Raw genomic sequence first — 18,781 nt, forward strand, 5'->3', positions numbered from 1 at the left:
GCCTGCGTGTCTGGAGCCTGTACCCCACAACAAGGGAGGCTGCGATAGTGAGAGACCCGTGCACTGCGATGAAAAGTGGCCCCCACTTGCCGCAACTAGAGAAAGCCCTCGCACAGAAACGAAAACCCAACACAGCCAAAAATAAATAAATAAATTAATTAATTAAAAAAAAAGAAAGAAAGATCAACTCCACAGACTTCTGTTCCCTGTCAAAATGGAATAACAGGGACCAGATTTACTTTCTTGCCTGAATCAACTAAAAAGAAAAAAAAGAAAATGTGTGAAAAAAAAATCCTTTTCAATCACTGGGCATCAGTCAATGAAGGGCAGTGATCTTCTGAAAACAAAGTTGGTGAGTCCTGCAATTGCCCCAGCTACTGCCCAGAGATAGTTTTGTGTGTGTGATTTAAGCAGGGGAAAACCAGAGAAATGCCAAGAGATTCCCTGAGGTGAAGAGGGGAAGCTCAGAGACAAGGGCTATGCAGATGGAGTATCAGAAAAGAAAGAGATACACAGACAGAGGATTCTGGGGATGTACAGAGTGTTCCCCTTGGGTATTCAGCAGTGTATTGATCAGCACTTGTGTATGAGGATGGAGGGAACAAAACATATGAAATGACTAAAGAAAGCAGTATCCAGTGTTCCCATCCAGATGGGAATAGTGCCTGTTCAGACCAGCCAGACTGGGAAACCTCATCATTTATGGGGCTTTTTAAGAGTACTCATAAATATCTTGCTTCAGTGGTGGGGAACGATTAGCCATAGACTAAATAGTGACCTGATTGCCTCTAACAAATTGAGATAATAGGAAAAAATACATATATCTTTTATATACATAAAATGAATTTGGTAAAGTTGTAGGTTAGAAAATTAATACACAGAAATCAGTTGCATTTCTATACACTAATAACAAAGATCAGAAAGAGAAATTCAAGAAACAATCCCATTTACCATCGCATCAAAACGAATAAAACACCTAGGAATAAACCTACATAAGGAGACAAAAGACCTGTACTCCAAAAACTATAAGATGCTGAAGAAAGAAATGAAAGATGACACAGATGGAAAGATACCATGTTCTTGGGTTGGAAGAATCAATATTGTCAAAATGACTGTACTACCCAAGGAAATCTACAGATTCAATGAAATCCCTATCAAATTACCAATGACATTTTTCACAGGACTAGAACAAAAAATCTTAAAATTTGTATGGAGACACAAAAGACCCCAAATAGCCAAAGCAATCTTGAGAAAGAAAAACAGAGCTGGAGGAATCAGACTCCCTGACTTCAGACTATACTACAAAGCTATAGTCATCAGAACAGTATGGTACTGGCACAAAAATAGAAATATAGGTCAATGGAATGGGATAGAAAGCCGAGAGATAAACCCAAGCACCTATGGTCAATTAATCTACAACAAAGGAGGCAAAACAATAAAACGGTGGAAAGACAGTCTCTTCAACAAATGGTGCTAGGAAAACTGGACAGCTACATGTAAAAAAATGAAATTAGATCATTCTTTAACACCATACACAAAAATAAACCCAAAATGGTTTAAAGATCTAAATGTGAGACTGGATGCTATAAAACTCCTAGAGGAAAACATAGGCAGAACACTCTCTGACATAAATTGCAGCAATATCTTTTTCCATCCATCTCCGAGTAATGGAAATAAAAAACAAAAATTAAAAAATGGGACCTAATTAAACTCAAAAGCTTTGTACAGCAAAGGAAACCATAAAGAAAATGAAAAGACATCCCACAGATTGGGAGAAAATATTTCCAAATGATGTGCCCAACAAGGGATTAGTCTCCAAAATTTACAAACAGCTCATGTGGCTCAATATCATCAAAACAAATAGCCCAATCAAAAAATGGGCAGAAGACATAAATAGACATTTCTCCAAAGAAGACATACAGACAGCCAAGAGGCACATGAAAAGATGCTCAACATCGTTAATTATTAGAGAAATGCAAATCAAAACTACAATGGGATATCACCTCACACCAGTCAGAATGGCCATCATCAAGAAATCCACAAACAATAAATGCTGGAGCAGGTGTGGAGAGAAAGGAACCCTCTTGCACGGTTGGTGGCAATGTAAATTGGTACAGCCACTATGGAGAACAGTATGGAGGTTCCTTTAAAAACTAAAAATAGTGCTACCATATGACACTGCGCTCCCACTCCTGGGCATATATCTGGAGAAAAACATAGCCCACAAGGATACCTGCACCCCAATGTTCATTGCAGCACTGTTTACAGTGGTGAAGACATGGAAGCAAGCTAAATGTCCATCAACAGTGGAATGGATAAGGAAGATGTGGTACATATATGCAATGGAATATTACTCAGTCATTAAAAAGAATGAAATAATGTCATTTCCAGCAGCATGGATGGACCTAGAGCTTGTCATACTGAGTTAAGTAACTCAGACAGAGAAAGAGAAAAATCATATGATATCACTTAATATGCAGGATCTAAAACAGAAATGATACAAATGAACTTATTTACAAAACAGAAACAGACTAACAGACTTAGAGAACAAACTTATGGTTAACAGGAGGGAAGAATGGGGAGAAGGGATAGTTCAGGAGTTTGGGACTGACATGTACACACTGCTATGTTTAGAATGGATAACAAACAGGGACCTAGTGTATAGCACAGGGAACTCTGCTCAGTGTTATGTGGCAGGCTGGATGAGAGTGGAATTTGGGGGAGAATGGATACATGTATATGTATGGCTGAGTCACTTTGCTGTGCCGCTGGAACTATCACAACATTGTTAATCGGCTGTACTCCAATATAAAATTAAAAGTTAGGAAAAAAAAAGAATGGAGAAAAAATCCTAGGTCCTTGATTTAAGTTCTTTCTGGTAGTTTACTATTTGTCTTTGTTTAATTGTAATAAAAATAAAAGTAGATTAGAGACAGTAAATGGCCATGGATATAGCCACTGGGGACCGTTGAAAGGCAGTCATGCAATGGGGCATCAATAATCAGAATGGTGCTTTGAGATCTAGTATGGCAGTGGCTTGTAAGATGGAATAGATGGAAGAAACTAGATGTAAGTTAATGAAAGCAAATGTCATTTGTAAAAAAAAAAATTCATATGTTCTTTTCTTTTTCTATATTTTAAGTTTTAAACTTCTCAAGTCCATTTTTTCTTTTGGCGTTTACGCTTGGAATGCTGGTCATTCTAATGACTGCCAGTAGAAAGCATCTCTGAAAGATAAGAGAATAGAAAATTGTGATTAGCTTTTTTTTAACTCAGCATAGTCCTCTGGTGATTCATCCAAATTGTTATGTGTATTAAGACTTCACTACTTTTTTTTTAAAAAAATTATTTATTTATTTATTTATTTTTGGCTATGTTGGATCTTCATTTCTGTGCAAGGGCTTTCTCTAGTTGCAGAGAGCGGGGGCCGCTCTTCATCGCGGTGCGCGGGCCTCTCACTGTCGCGGCCTCTCTTGTTGTGGAGCACAAGCTCCAGACGCGCAGGCTCAGTAGTTGTGGCTCATGGGCCTAGGTGCTCCGCGGCATGTGGGATCCTCCCAGACCAGGGCTCGAACCCGTGTCCCCTGCATTAGCAGGCAGATGCTCAACCACTGCACCACCAGGGAAGCCCGAGACTTCGCTCCTTTTTATTGCTGAGTAGTATTCCATGGTGTGGCTGTATGCTAGTTTGTTTAACCATTCCTCTATTAAAGGACATCTCTTTCTTTTTTCCAGTTTTGGATTATCATGAATAAAATGGCTATAAACATTTGTGTAGAGGTATTTGTGTGAAATACATGTTCATTTCTCTGGGATAAATACTCAGAATTATGATTGGGTTGTATGGTAATTGTACATTTACTTAAAAAAAAAAGCCAAACTTTTCCAGAGTCACTATACTATTTTACATTCCCACCAGCAACGTATGAGTGAATCAGATTCTCCACATCTTCCCTGCATTTGATGTCAGGGTTTTTTAATTTAGCTGTACTGAGGGTTGTGGAGTAGTATCTCACTGTGGTTTTAATTAGCATTTCCGTAATGGCTAAAGATGTTGAGCATCTTTTCATGTGTTTATTTGTTCTGTTTATCCTCTTCAGTGAAATGTATCTTTATGATTTTTGCCCATTTTGTAATTAGTCTTTGCATTTTTGCTGTTGCGTTTTGAGGATTTTTTCTATATTATAAATATACATTTCTACCAACCCTTTCATCTAGATGTGGCCACAGAAATAATTCTCACTAATGTGAATGTGAATCAAGGTGAGGTATGTCGCTATGTCACTGGGCACAGACCTTCCAGAAATGGACTTGAGGCAGGAGATAGATTGGCCCCAGGCTGAAGAGCTGGAGTTTGTCCCCTGTGGACAGATACTCCAAGATGAAGAGGAGAAGGAGCTAAGCCCTGCCTAGATAAGAGACCATATATTTCTCATTTTCAAGGTCAAGGAGACCTTCCCGACTATACATGCTCAGAGAGGCTCTTTGGAGGTCAAAAAGGGGAGTGATGTCAACCTACCCATAGACCTCTTGGCTAGAATCCATCTCGGCTAAGAGATGCACACACACACGGGAGGACCCTGAGATGTACCAAATATGGACTCAGAACCAGGCAAAGCAAGATGATTGGCCAAAGGAAACCCAGAAGAAATGCCCCATAAAAGTGATTCAAACTACCACGAGGGTGCAACTCTCTCTTGAGCCTGCCCATGTGCGTCTATTCACACGTACTCTTTTTCCTCCTAATAAACACTTTACGTGTTTCACTACTTTCCGTTTCCTTGTGGAAATTCATTTTCTGCAAAGCCGTACTGACCAGGGCCTTGTCACTGGCCACTGGTCTAGTGGTTAGGATTCAGCGTTCTCACTGCCACGACCTGGCTTCAGTCTCCGGTCAGGAACCAAAATCCTGCTTCAAGTTGCTGCAGACTGAGGACACCCAAGCTCAGACATGTCTTCACAAAAGCTTTCCCCTTTCTCTACTTAGGTGAAAATATCAAGGAGACCTTAGAGGTGGCGGCACAGCCTCAAGATAAAAGAAACCTGTGTCCCTGAATTTCCAGGGAAGAAAGCTGCATTCTGACCAGTAACTCCTATATTCCACAGCTACATGAGTTACAAGTAAATATATACTGTGCTATCAATGAAATTTAGGGAGTTATTTACTGCAGCAGCTGTGTAACGCATCTAGTTAGAGTGGCAGCCCCATTTTTTGATGTTTTTTGTATTCCTAATCATTTATCATCCAATCACGCACCACAACAAAGAGTAGCTCCCGCTCGCCACAACTAGAGAAAGCCCGCACGCAGCAAAGAACCCAGGCAGCCAAAAGTAAATAAAGTAAATAAATAAATTTATGTAATAAAAAAGAAAAGAAATTATAATGGAGTCATCACAGTTCAGCATACAAAAATGGACTTTGGAGGACACTGAGGGCCTGATTTCAGAACTAAAGAATTTGAACTTTCTTTGTATTGTACCAGATCCAAGGACAGAGCAACATCTGCCCCTCCTTTGGTTTCAAGGGCACCCCTCCCCGCCCTGCTTCCTTTTGGTTTCAAGTTTCCCCGCTCCTGCCTTGTGGCCTTGTGGCCTTGTGGTTATGCAACTATTTCAAATCCAACCAATCCTTGCTTAACAAGCGCCCTCAACTTCTCCAATGATAATTCTTGACAAACAAGTTTTGTAACTAACCAGGGCTTCTTGCTTTTGTCTCTTATAAACTTCCTCCATTTTTTTAGTCTGGCAGGTCACAACTCCAGCGCTTCCTGAATCTGTGTCTCCAGCCTTTAGCTCTAACAATTCCCCAATAAATGCCTCTTTATCTCAACCAGGTCTTTGTTTCTGAAATTTCAGTTAATAAGAGCAGTATGTTAAGAAAACAGTGGCACAATTAACCTGTATGACACCTGGATGGGAACTTTTTGTTTTAACATACCGGTATTCTGCCAGAGGAAGCTTGAGGATATTCAGACCCAGCTTAAAGGCAATTCTCCCCAAGAAAGTTGGGAGATTTGTGTTCCTGGAAAGGAGGGGGCCAGTTCCAGAGAGGGCCATGCCAGCTCCAAAGGGATCTCTATTTTCCAATTAAGATACCAACCTGGGGTCGGGGTGCACTGAGACATAAAAAGAGGGAGGGACCCTGAACCAGGTCTCTAGGAATGCCTGACGCAGTCTCCCAGCCTTTCAAAGCCCTTAATCCCCAGACCACAGGGCCTGTCCTAAGGAATCTCCCACTCACTCCCTAAAGTTGCACAAACTCCCATGAAGAGGGCGGCTTAGGGGCCCAGGCATCTGGGGAGAAATCAGGTCAGATTTTTTGAAATCATCTGTCTAGGCCAGACGCTCAACCTTGTTGGGAAAGCCCTGGAGAACTGAAACCAAGGAAGGTGTTTTCTTCTTTCTCTTCTCGGTTCTCCCGTTGGCGGCTTCTCTTTTCACTGTGACCTGGTGCTGGAGCTGTGGCAGCCCAGTGGGGATGGCTGGTCTCAGGGCTGCGAACTCTCTGCCCATCCCCCCCCCACGCGCTCTCCAGGGGGCTCCAGCTTCCAGGTCCGAGCCCACATCCGTCTCCATCCGCGGCCCCTCCTGGACGATCTCTGGCTTCCAGGCCTCAACCTTCTGCCAACGCTTAGGGCAGGCCAGGAAGCAGCACTGGCAGTGGACCAGAAGGCAATAGATATCCCACGGCCAGATGTCACACGCCTGGCTTTTTTTAACCCAGTTTTGCTTCTTGTTGTTCATTTCCCAGGGCTTCGAGGCAGAAGAGGAAGTCAGAACCGTTGTAAACAGGATGCGTTCAGGTTAGGGGTCTTTGGTTCCTTTCCAAAGTCACCCGAGGACACTGAAACTTGCGGAGCGTCTGATGGGGTTCTGGTGGGCTAACAGCGGATCAAAGAAGACTGCCCGCTGCTCGGGCTGTCTCCCAAACCGGGTCCCTTCCTGGCAAAGCAGGGGAAAGTCTGCAGCAGGCTCCACGGCCTGGTTGCCACACTGGCCTACCAGAGGTGGGGACGAGGCTCTGTCTAACCTGTGTTAACCAAGACTTCTGAGAACAGAAAACCCTGCTTGTGGCCACACACACACACACCCCCGAAAGGTGTTGATGTGTGGTTTGTTAGGACCTCATCTCTCAGGAGGCACAGATCAAAAAGCATTGAGTTGCATGCGTTCCAGGACTACAAAATGGGGAGGAAAGCTCACAAAGGCAAAAAACTGCAAGGTTACATAAATTGTCAAGAATTAGGATTGGAGCTGGCAAGAAATAAGGGTGCTTGTTTAAACAAGAATTTGTTGGGGTTCAAAATGGTTATACAGTTGCAGGTCTTGGAGGGGGGCACTTTGAAACAATGTTTGCAGCTGGCAGCTGCTTGCAAATATTGTGAAAATGGCTGGTGGTGTTCTTGAATTAGATACAGTTCAGAAAGTTCAAGTTCTCAGTGATGCAAGAATGCATCTGAAACCACATCCACCGATGGCCACCTGGCTCCATTTTGGATGTGTGAACCATAGTTACTCCATTTTGATTTTTAAATGATCTTAAATATATCATCACCTGTCTCCATCACACTTTCTTGGACTTTCTTGGGGTGATCAGATCTCAAAGCTGAGGATGTGTCCACAGTGAGATTGGTCCAGTTGGAAAGGAATTTATGAACATGTTCTCAAAACAATATAATAACTGCAAAAATCGGTCTTTGATCAACAAATTTTTTTTTCTGGTGGCTTATTTTAATCCCTGAAATGATTTAGAAGTTTCATCAAGGGGTGATAATAAAAAGCAGATGACTCTTTAGAAGACAACTTGGCAGTTTCTTAAGAAATTAATATACTCATCATATGATCCAACAATCTCACTTTTTGGTATTTACACAAATGAGTTGAAAACTGAAGTTTATGCAAAACCTACACAGGTGTGTTTATAGCAGCTATATTCATGACTGCCAAAACTTGGAAGCAACCAAGATGCCTGTCAATATATACATGGCTAAACACACTGTAGACTCTCCAAACAATGGCATAATATTCAGGGACTTTGTTACGAGGACTGAAATGGAAGTCGTCTTGTTCAGGCTTCAGAGGCGATATTAGGCCTCTGACTGATTTGTGACCTTGCCTGGACTACGTGCCTGTTTGGGAGCTGTGGCCAGCAAGTCCGGCCGCATTAAGACGAGGGAGGGAGTGGATCGTGCAGTTTCATGAGCCTCAGGGACCTGGCCAGTTCCCGGGGATCTAGAAATTCTTATGATACACGAAATGAGATAAACAGCATCGTTGAAGAAACCCCAAGCTGTGTATTTGTAGGCAAACTGATGATATCAGTTTGCAGCCTGGTATTATAAGCGGGACTCCCCTAAACTGCAATTTGAAGTCTCACCCATGGAGTGGACGCACTGCCCGGGACCTTGCCCAGTTGGGACTCCAGATTGCTGTTTTCAGGACTTCCCAGTGCCATTCGAGTCTGGATGTAGGTGTCGGCCCAGTTTGGTGAGGTACACGCTTTTACTGTTCTCTCCTTTTTCATTTCTATTTCTTTTTAATTAGTTTCTATTAAAGTTAAGTTGAAATTGTCTCTTTGTTAACGAATTCTTCGAAACTAAAACAAAAGTAAAACTTCTGGCAAAACAGACTTTAAAAAAAGTTCTCGAATCAAGAAAAGACATAAAAGAACCTTTAATGCAGGTTACTAAGTGAAAGAAGGCAATCTGAAAAGGCTACATACTGTAAAATTCCAACGATTTGACATTCAGGAAAAGGCAAAACTATGGATACAATGAAAAGGTCTGTCTAAGGGGCCAAGATGGGAAGGTTGGGAGGGATGAAAAGGTGGAGCCTAGGGGATTTTTTTGTTTTGTTTTTGCGGTACGCAGGCCTCTCGCTGTTGTGGCCTCTCCCGTTGTGGAGCACAGGCTCCGGACATGCAGGCTCAGCAGCCATGGCTCAGGGGCCCAGCCACTCCACGGCATGTGGGATCTTCCCGGACCGGGGCACAAACCCGTGTCCCCTGCATCGGCAGGCGGACTCCCAACCACTGCGCCACCAGGGAAACCCTTCCTCATTCTTGAGTAGACATCAAGCTTCCATCATCAGCTCCTCCTCCAGGTCCAGCTGGGGAGTTTTCTTGTCCCTACGTGGTTAATCCAGGACTGTCATGGCACTATGGAAAAATTATTTCAGGTCTCAGTACAATGAGGGTCTCTCACTTTGCAATGCAATGTCACCTTTCCATAAATTATTGTTTTTTATGTGCAGAGAGCATGTCCTAGGGGTCATTAACTTACTGAGCTCACTGAGCAGGATGTGGGTCTCATGCCACCATTGTTTTATTGTTTTGGGGCACGTCTTATGCTTCGGTTGCATGGTTTTGTTGATATACAAGCCTGCTTCATTTTGTGGTTAAGCAAACCTGCTTTCTTAAGTGATCGTTAACTTACAGGGGTCTCCCATACTTTTCTTACTTACAATCCCCTAGTGGGATTAACTATTTAATTACCGACTTTGTCCCTTTACTCTGTCCCTTTCAGATTCATGTCATTATACGTTTTTCAAAATCCATAGCATAGGGCTTCCCTGGTGGTGCAGTGATTGAGAGTCCGCCTGCCAATGCAGGGAACACGGGTTTGTGCCCCGGTCCGGGAGGATCCCATATGCCACATGCCGTGGAGCGGCTGGGCCCGTGAGCCATGGCCGCTGAGCCTGTGCATCCGGAGCCTGTGCTCCGCAACGGGAGAGGCCACAGCAGTGAGAGGCCCACATACTGCAAAAAAAAAAAAAAAAAAAAAAATCCATAGCATATAGAACACAAAGAGTGAACCCTCATTTAGACTATGGACTTCAGTTAATAATAATGTAGCAAAATTTGTTCATCAGCTGTAACCAATGTAACACAATAATGGAAGGTGTTAAAAATAGGGGAAGATGCATAAGAGGAAGAAACGCATATGGGAACTCTTATTTTCTGCTACATTTTTCTGCAAACCTAAACTGCTTTTTTTCTCATAAAGCTAAAATGAAGTCTGTTAATTTTAAAAAGCAGGTGACTTTTAGTCAGCATTATAATTGTTTTTAGCACAGTGACTTAAGAACCCACACTCATCCTTAACCTAGAACTGAAAGTTATACATGTTACATGTACAGAGCTCCAGTGAGTGTGCTCTGTACGCATGACATGAGTTAAGGGTCAAAGATCATTTGCTGCCACAATCCTTTAAACGAAAATCAGAAAAAGGCACTTTATTTTTTTGCTTTTTAAAGTTATTTATTTATTTATTTTTGACTGCATTGGATCTTCATTGCTGAGTGCAGGCTTTCTCTAGTTGCAGCAAGTGGGGGGGGGGCTACTCTTCGTTGCAGTGCACGGGCTTCTCATTGCAGCGGCTTCTCTTGTTGTGGAGCAGGGGCTCTAGGTGCACGGGCTTCAGTGGTTGCAGTGCGTGGGCTCAGTAGTTGTGGCACATGGGCTTAGTTGCTCCACGGCATGTGGGATCTTCCTGGACCAGGGATCGAACCCGTGTCCCCTGCATTGGCAGGCAGATTCACTGCACCACCAAGGAAGTCCCTGAAAAGGCACTTTAGAAACTGCTGGAGACACTGCTAAACAAATTAAAGCACTAACCCATCAAGAGAAAAAGATTGAGGCTGAAATCTGTATTTTTGCTTTGCTATGACCACAGTAACTTTTGAAAGAGAATTTTTACCCATCCATCTACTCTTGCTGAAGGGTAAATATAATTTTAAAGATGTTTATTTTACAACACAGGCCCAGCTTACAAAGCAGTGTATCCGAATTACCTGTGGGGTAAACAAACAAAGAGCAGCAGAAGGAGCACCAACATGGCTGTTCCCTGACAACAGAGAATGTGAAGGAGAAGGTCAGGAGAAGAATGAACAGATTATCTTCATGAGCAAGGAAAATTGACTTCCTTTTCTTGAAGGTACCTAATTAGAGGTAACAAGAGTATCCTGACCATCCAGATTATCGCACTTGATAAAGCAAACAAAACTTTACCATTATAGGAAAAAACAAAAGATATATATATATATATATATATATATATATATATATATATATATATAGCTCTTTTATATTTTATGGAAATCAGACTCCTATTCTCCAACTGAGACTGGGGTGAAAGGGAAACTGTTTCTCTTGATGATTATATTTCAAAAAGATGGCTCCCAAGTCTTTGGGAAAGACGTTCCTGGGTCTTGCCCAAAGACCCAGGCAAGAGGCTATGAGATTTACCTCTCACACAGGCTGAAAGAAAGAATTTACAATTGTACAACTGCAAGTTTTCTAAGGTAAATGCTCTAATAAAAGGGAAGTGAGGGATCTATAGTTAGGTAGACACCTGTCTAAAGTTTATTCAAGTTTAGGGAAATATCAGGGCTGTCCAGGTCATCATATACATACATCAATCTTGTTCAGAGGTACCCTGATACCCTTTAAATTTCTAGCAGAAGACCTAACAGAATATTTTATATGAATTTGCAATATGGGTTGCATTTTGTGTTGCAAACAATTAAAAGACTCTTAGCAAAGCAACACAATAAATATTGTTTTCATCCACTCGAATTTAGACAGACCACTTACCCAGCCTTGGGCAAAATTTTATTTTAGTTCTTCTTTCTCTGTATAACTTGGTATTGAAGTTATCATAAGAGCAACAAGTGATGCAGTAGGCTGCAAAAAGAGCCTGGGTTTTGGAGATTGGAGACAGATGGTCAGGCTTTCTCTTTCCTCATCCATAAAGTCAAAAGACCCAATACCTGGATAATGCAGGTATTGATGTATCAAATGAAATAATGTGGATTGAAGAATTTACCAATAATTTGAGCTTTCTGACTTCAGTATACAGAAGTTTTAAGGACAAAAAGAAAGAAAGGCCTGCAGCGCCCCCTGGTACGAACTCTTAGTAAATGAACCCAGGTAAAGCAAGCAAGCAAACAAACAACAACAAAACAAAACAAAAAAAACACAAACCTAAAAAACCCTTGAGTTTTTGGAGCAGCTACACAAGTTTCACTCTAGTAATCACTACTCCATTTATTTATGTACAAATACCCTCAAATGTGCGGACAAACATCAAATGTAAACTCTTAATGAGCAGCACCAATGTTCACCTCCTTCCCTTTCCCACTCCCACAGCCTGTGCACATGCACACACACACAGACACACACACACACACATCAAAGGGGGCTTTGGAATAAAAGCCTCAAAATAACTGATTCTGGCTGTGTCATTTACAGCCATGGTTTAAACACTTTAATATGGCTGCCTGAGAATCATCTGGAGATCCTGTTAACTGCAGATTTGAATTCACTGGGTCCGAGGTAGGACCTGAGGTCCTGTATTTTTAACAATCTCCCAGGCAAGGCCTCTGCTGCTGGTGATGGGACATCCAACAACTTCCAGCCCTGGCATCTGTGCAGGCAGAAACACTCACTGCCAGATCAGTAAAAGGAGCAGGTTCGTGAAGACCTTAGAAGAGTCCCCTCCCAGAGCAGGAGGTTGTGGAGGTGATCAGGGGAAGTTTGCTTCGGGTAAAGAAGAGGGTGCCACACAACATGAAGAGGGGACCAGCCCCCAGGAGCAAGCAGATCTTCTTTTCAGGTATCATCATTCCCACCCCTCCCCCACCCTTATTTTGCAAAACTCAGGTACAAGAAGGGAGGCAGACCACTCACCTGGGACAGATTTCAGAATTTCTACTCAGACTTCTTCAAAGCCCAAGGAATTATTCTTCCTAAAACTCCACTTCTTCTGAGCCTGCCCTTATGGAAAGGGGAGAGGAACAACTTAGTGTCTTTGAAAGTGACTTAGGGAGACCCGGGAAGTGACTTCCTTGATTTGGAAAGGGATGGCTACATGCTCTGGGTACTTCCCTCCTGCCTCTGGTGTATCTGGGAGGTGAATAAAGGGAAATGCACTTCAGGAGTAGGTGGAGGGAATTAGGGGTTCTGGAATGGTGTTCATGGTGTTAAAAACAAGACGAGCCCAAAACAAGACGAGCCCAAAATGCAGTCACTTGTGCTAAGTCACTAGCAACCATTTCACCAAACTGAGGCTTAACTATAGTTTTGGTTCCCCCAGAAATGGAATCTTACACCAGTTGATCAAGAATTACCTGACCAGCAATAGCTATGTAATCTTGTCATCACCTAAAGGAAAGTAACTTTGCATTAACTAATCCACGTTTTTTGCCTGGTATAAGTTCCTTGATGCTATTCCCCTCTGTCTGAAAGTTTTTCATTTTGGACAGTCCCTTGGAGCTCCTTTCTGTCTGCTAGATTGGATGCTGCCCAGTTCGAATCAATTTTTGCTCAAATAAACTCTTTAAATTTTTAATATTCCTCAGTTTAACTCTTTTTTTTCCTTTTTTTTTTTTTTTTCCGTACGCGGGCCTCTCACTGTTGTGGCCTCTCCCGTTGCGGAGCACAGGCTCTGGACGCGCAGGCTCAGCGGCCATGGCTCACGGGCCCAGCCGCTCCACGGCATGTGGGATCTTCCCAGACCGGGGCACGAACCCATGTCCCCTGCATCGGCAGGCAGACTCTCAACCACTGCTCCATCAGGAAGCCCCTCAGTTTAACTTTTAACAATAAGACAATGTCTGCAGAGAGCAGGTCACAGGAGAAGGTAGGAATTTTAGTGGCCAAGGTAACAAGTTCACTTAACTACCTACCTTTATATCATACAGACAAAACCCAAGTTGTTGACTGAGCAGGTCAGGCCTTATACACTGTGATAAAGCTTAGTGTTTCCTGTGCAAAACTAAAAATAAGAATCCCTTTCAGGTCAAAAATCCGACATAAGGAATAATGATTTTTCTTCCTCCTTCACAAATTACTTAAAATAAATAATAACACTTTTTTCAATGATTTTTGAATGACTAAAGAATGTTATATACATACTTTGTATGCATTATTTATTATTTATTTTATAGTGGCTGTAACACAGAGTGTAGGCAACACATATTGGGACTACCACAGAGTGAGGTTTTCACCAGCCAGAAGCTGTGGGCAAAAATCTTGAATGTAACTTTTCAGATTAGGTTAGAAGACTATGTTTTCTTTCTTGTTTTTTTTTTTTTTGAATTAATTTTTGTTGGATTATATTTGCTTTACAATGTGTTAGTTTCTGCTGCACAGCAAAGTGAATTAGTTATATGTATACATATGTCTCCTATTTTTAAGATTTCCTTCCCATTTAGGTCACCACAGAGCACTGAGTAGAATTCCCTCTGCTATACAGTAGGTTCTCATTAGTTTTCTGTTTTATACATAGCCATGTATATATGTCAATCCCAATTTCCCAAGTCATCCCACGCCCCCCTTATCCCCTTGGTACCCATAAGTTTGTTCTCTACATCTGTGTCTCTATTTCTGCTTTGCAAATAAGTTCATCTGTACCATTTTTCTAGACTCCACATATAAGTGATATTATACAATATTTGTTTTTCTCTTTCTGACTTCACTCTGTATAACAGTCTCTAGGTCTATCCATGTCTCTGTAAATGGCACAATTTCGTTCCTTTTTATGGCTGAGTGATATTCCATTGTATATATGTACCATATCTTCTTATCCATTCCTCTGTTGATGGACATTTAGGTTGTTTCCACCTCCTGGCTATTGTAAATAGTGCTGCAATGAGCATTGGGGTGTGTGTATCTTTTTGAATTATGGTTTTCTCTGGGTATATGCCCAGGAGTGGGATTGCTGGGTTTCTTGTTTTTATTGTTTTTTCTTTTTCTCTTTTTATTTTCCCCCTAGGCCTGCCATAACAAATTACCACAAACTGAGTGGCAGCAGAAATTTATTTTCACACAGTTATGGAGGTTAAAATTCTGAGATCAAGTTGTCGGGAAGATGATGCTCTATTGAAGTCTATCAAGGAGAGTCTGTTCCCTGCCTTTCTCTTAACTTCTGATATCACCAGGAATCCTTGGCATTCCTTGGCCTGTACCAGTGTAATTCCTCACATGGTATTCTTCTTTCTGTGTCTGTGTCAGTGTCCAGTTTTCCCTCTTCTTATATGGATACCAGTCATTTTGGATTAAGGGCCCAACCTACTCCAGGATGACCTTGTCTTAATGAATTATATCTACAATGCTCCCATTCCTGAATGAGATTAAATTCTGAGGTGGTGGGGATTAGGAATTCAACATATCTTTTAGGGGGACACAATTCAACCCATAACACTATAGGAGCCCTTACTCTAGGGGAAGCAAGATGCCATGTTGTGAATAGCTGTATGGAGTGTCCCACTGGCAAGGAATTGATGTTTCTGGCCACCTGACAGCTCCCGACTTCCAGATGAGTGAGCTGGGCAACAAATCATTTTCCAGCCAACCTTGAGATCACTAACCCCGGTCAACACCTTGATTGTAGACTTATAAAAGAGCCGGAGGCACCTAATTACTCTGTGCCCAGATTCCTGAGCCATAGAGACTGAGACGATAAATGTTTGTTTTGTTATGCTGTGGTTGGGGTAATTGGTTAGGCAGCAGTTGGTAATTTATACATATTTTGGTATGCAGCAGGATGTGTTGCCATAACAAAGACCTAAAAATGTGGGAGTAGTTTTAGAACTGGGAATGAACAGAAACTGGAAGGATTTTGAGGAATGTATTAGAGAATGTCCAGATTCCCTTGAACAGATTTTTAATAGAAATCTGGATTTTGTGGATGCTGTTAGTGAGGGTTTAAAAGGAAGTGAAGAACATGTTATTGGAAACTGGAGGAAAGAAGATTCTTGTTAAATACTGTCAGAAAGTTTAGCAATTCTGTTATCTGCAGTTATGTGGAAAGCAGAAAGTCTCCTAAATTGAATGGATTGATCTAGCTAAGGGGATTTCCAAGCAAAATGTTGAAGGCAAAGTCTCGTTCCTTCTTGCTGTTTTGAGTGAAATGAGAGAAAAGAGACAGAAATCGAGGAAGGAATGTTTTAAACAAAATGGAGCCAGGGCTTTATGGATTTTAAAACTCCCAGCCTCTCCATATGGCACAGGATGGTAACATTAACAAATGGTTTCTGCACAAAGACCAAGTCAATGGTAATACCAGGAATACTGTGGTCTAACAGTGGAGCCTAGGATATTACTGTAAAAACTATTGTTTAGATTTCAGAAAAATTACAACTAATGCCTAGAGAACTATAGTCACACTAAAGGTCCTTCAATGAGCTTAAGGCTATAACCCACAGATATTCTCAACCAAACAACAGGACTTCTAGGATGCTTACAGCATTGTCCCTCAGTGTGTCAGCAGGGGTCCAAGTTAGAAAAAGGTTTGAGTTGTTGTTGTTTAATGGCAATTGCCCTAATGAAAGTCACAGGAGATGCACAAGGTTTTTGAGAGAATGATATCAGCAGAAACACTACCAATTTGGATTGAAAGGTCAGCGACAATATAAAATGAAAGAGGCATTTTATTGCCTCTTGACAATAAAGTTGGACCCCCAAATTTCTACTCTGGTGAAGTAGGCTGAGAACATTTCTCAGCTACAAATATGTGCTACCTTTTGTGATAAAAGAAGGATGACATAGCAGGTGAACAAAGAACACAGGGGGTGGAGCTGAGAGACACAGAGCATTATTCCCACATCTTGAAACATAATCAAAGAGCTTCAGGTGTTTGGCTGGCTGGATATTAGAATTGTTATGGACCAGCCACTCCTGTGTGCCTACCACTTTATCCCCTTTTCAACAAGAATGTCTATAGTTCTTATTCTATATCCCACCCTTGTATGTTGGGTGTGTGGGGAGCAAATAGCTTGTCTCTTTAGTTTCTCTGATCTATATTTCTACAGAAACTGTGCTCAGAGAACTACATCCAAAGGAACATCCACTTATGAATCTGATTTATTTGATAAGATTCTGCACTTTGAGCTAATGTTTTAGTGGGATTATATGCTTGGGAATCTTGGGAGGGTGAATGTACTTTGCATGTAGGAGAGATGTGAATTATTGCACGTCAGAGAATGAATTGCACTAGACCGCCTCTAGGGGCCCCCAATGATCCTGCATCCTTATGTTCATGCCTTTGTGTAATCCCCTCTACTTGAATCTGTACTGGCCCTAGTAACTAATTTCTGATGACTATAATGCAGCAAAATGAATACATGCCACTTTTGAGATTAAGTTACCAAAAAAACTGTGAATCCTGTCTTGTGTGAACTCTCTTACTCTTTATTTCCTGTAACCTTATGAAGAGGTCCATGTGTGAAACAACTGCTGATACAGCCAACAACCATCAGGGGCCTGAGGCCAACTAACAGCCGTGTGAGTGAGGTTGGAAACAGATTTTCCTCCAGTTAAGCCTTGAAATGACTGCATTCCTGGCTGGCATCTTGACTGAGAAACCTTACATCAGAATGTCCAGCTAAGTTGCACCCAGGTTCCTGAGCCACAGATGCTGTGATATAATAAATGCTTGTTATTTTAAGCTGTGAAATTTTGGATGTAATTTTTTTTTTTTTTTTTTTTTTTTTTTTTTTTTTTTTTTTTGCCGTACACGGGCCTCTCACTGTTGTGGCTTCTCCCGTTGCGGAGCACAGGCTCCAAACGCGCAGGCTCAGCGGCCATGGCTCACGGGCCCAGCCGCTCCACGGCATGTGGGATCTTCCCAGACTGGGGCACGAACCCATGTCCCCTGCATCGGCAGGCAGACTCTCAACCACTGCGCAACCAGGGAAGCCCTGGATGTAATTTTTGAAACAGTAATAAAGCCAATAAAACCATCAAACATGGGTCAACAAATACAGGGAAAATGTAGAGTGCAGTTAGGAGAGGATTAAACATAGATAATACTGAGCTAGACTGATGAAATTTCTGAATTAGAATGTTATTATTGTTAGTGCTTAAAATATTTTTCTCCTAAATGATATATTATGTATTTTAAAAATTCACTCAGGGGTCTGAAGGTGGAGTCTGTTTAAATACCATCGGAAAAATATTTTCTGAAAATCAGCTGATATTAAAGAGTTCTACATGGGTGTTTAGAGCAAATGATTCTTCTTATCAGTTATTTGAAAATGGTATTACATTTATTTGTATAATCCCTTTTTTTGTATTCCACCCAGATTCTACTTGCATTGTTCTCCATGTGTGCATATAGAGTTTACCTATTCCTCAAAATCCTTTGACAGTTTCATATTATACCTGGTGTAAAATTGAAAATTCCTGACCCATCCATATTACTATACCCATCACTTCCAAAACTATCTTTGAACAAATGACTGGCTTAGAAAGCTTCCTCCACACACAGCCAATTTCCAGAAATAATTTACAGGGGACCTATGCATAGATGCTCCCTTTGCACCGTTTTACTGCCATCCCCACCACAATTAGGATAAAAAGAATCCAAAAGCAGATCAAGAATTTGTATTTGAATAAATGTTTCAGGAAAAATAAGATAATTTCATAAAAATACTTCTTCATTCTTTAAGAAATCATGGACAACTTAGACTGAAAAAAATGCTTATAACAGATGAAATTAAAAGGATAAGACATAATACAGAGATGAAAAATGAGCTGGCATCTCTCAGCACAGAAAAGGAAGGTGAAAGGTGTTTCCTTATCAGAAACAAAGGAATGCCTTCTGATATTGTGTAGAAACATCATGAAGTAAAATTGACTCTGCCAAACAAGTAAAAGCACTTTAAAAGGTGATTGTTATGAAAGAAGGAATGAAGAGATCTGACAAGTATAAAATCAGTATTTCTGAAGACTAGAACACCACAGAAAAAAAGTTAAGCATTAATAGAAGATAACTCTACC

Source organism: Mesoplodon mirus, assembly GCF_964341445.2.
Source record: "Mesoplodon mirus genome assembly, chromosome: 11".
In the NCBI taxonomy this organism is placed as follows: Eukaryota; Metazoa; Chordata; class Mammalia; order Artiodactyla; family Ziphiidae; genus Mesoplodon; species Mesoplodon mirus.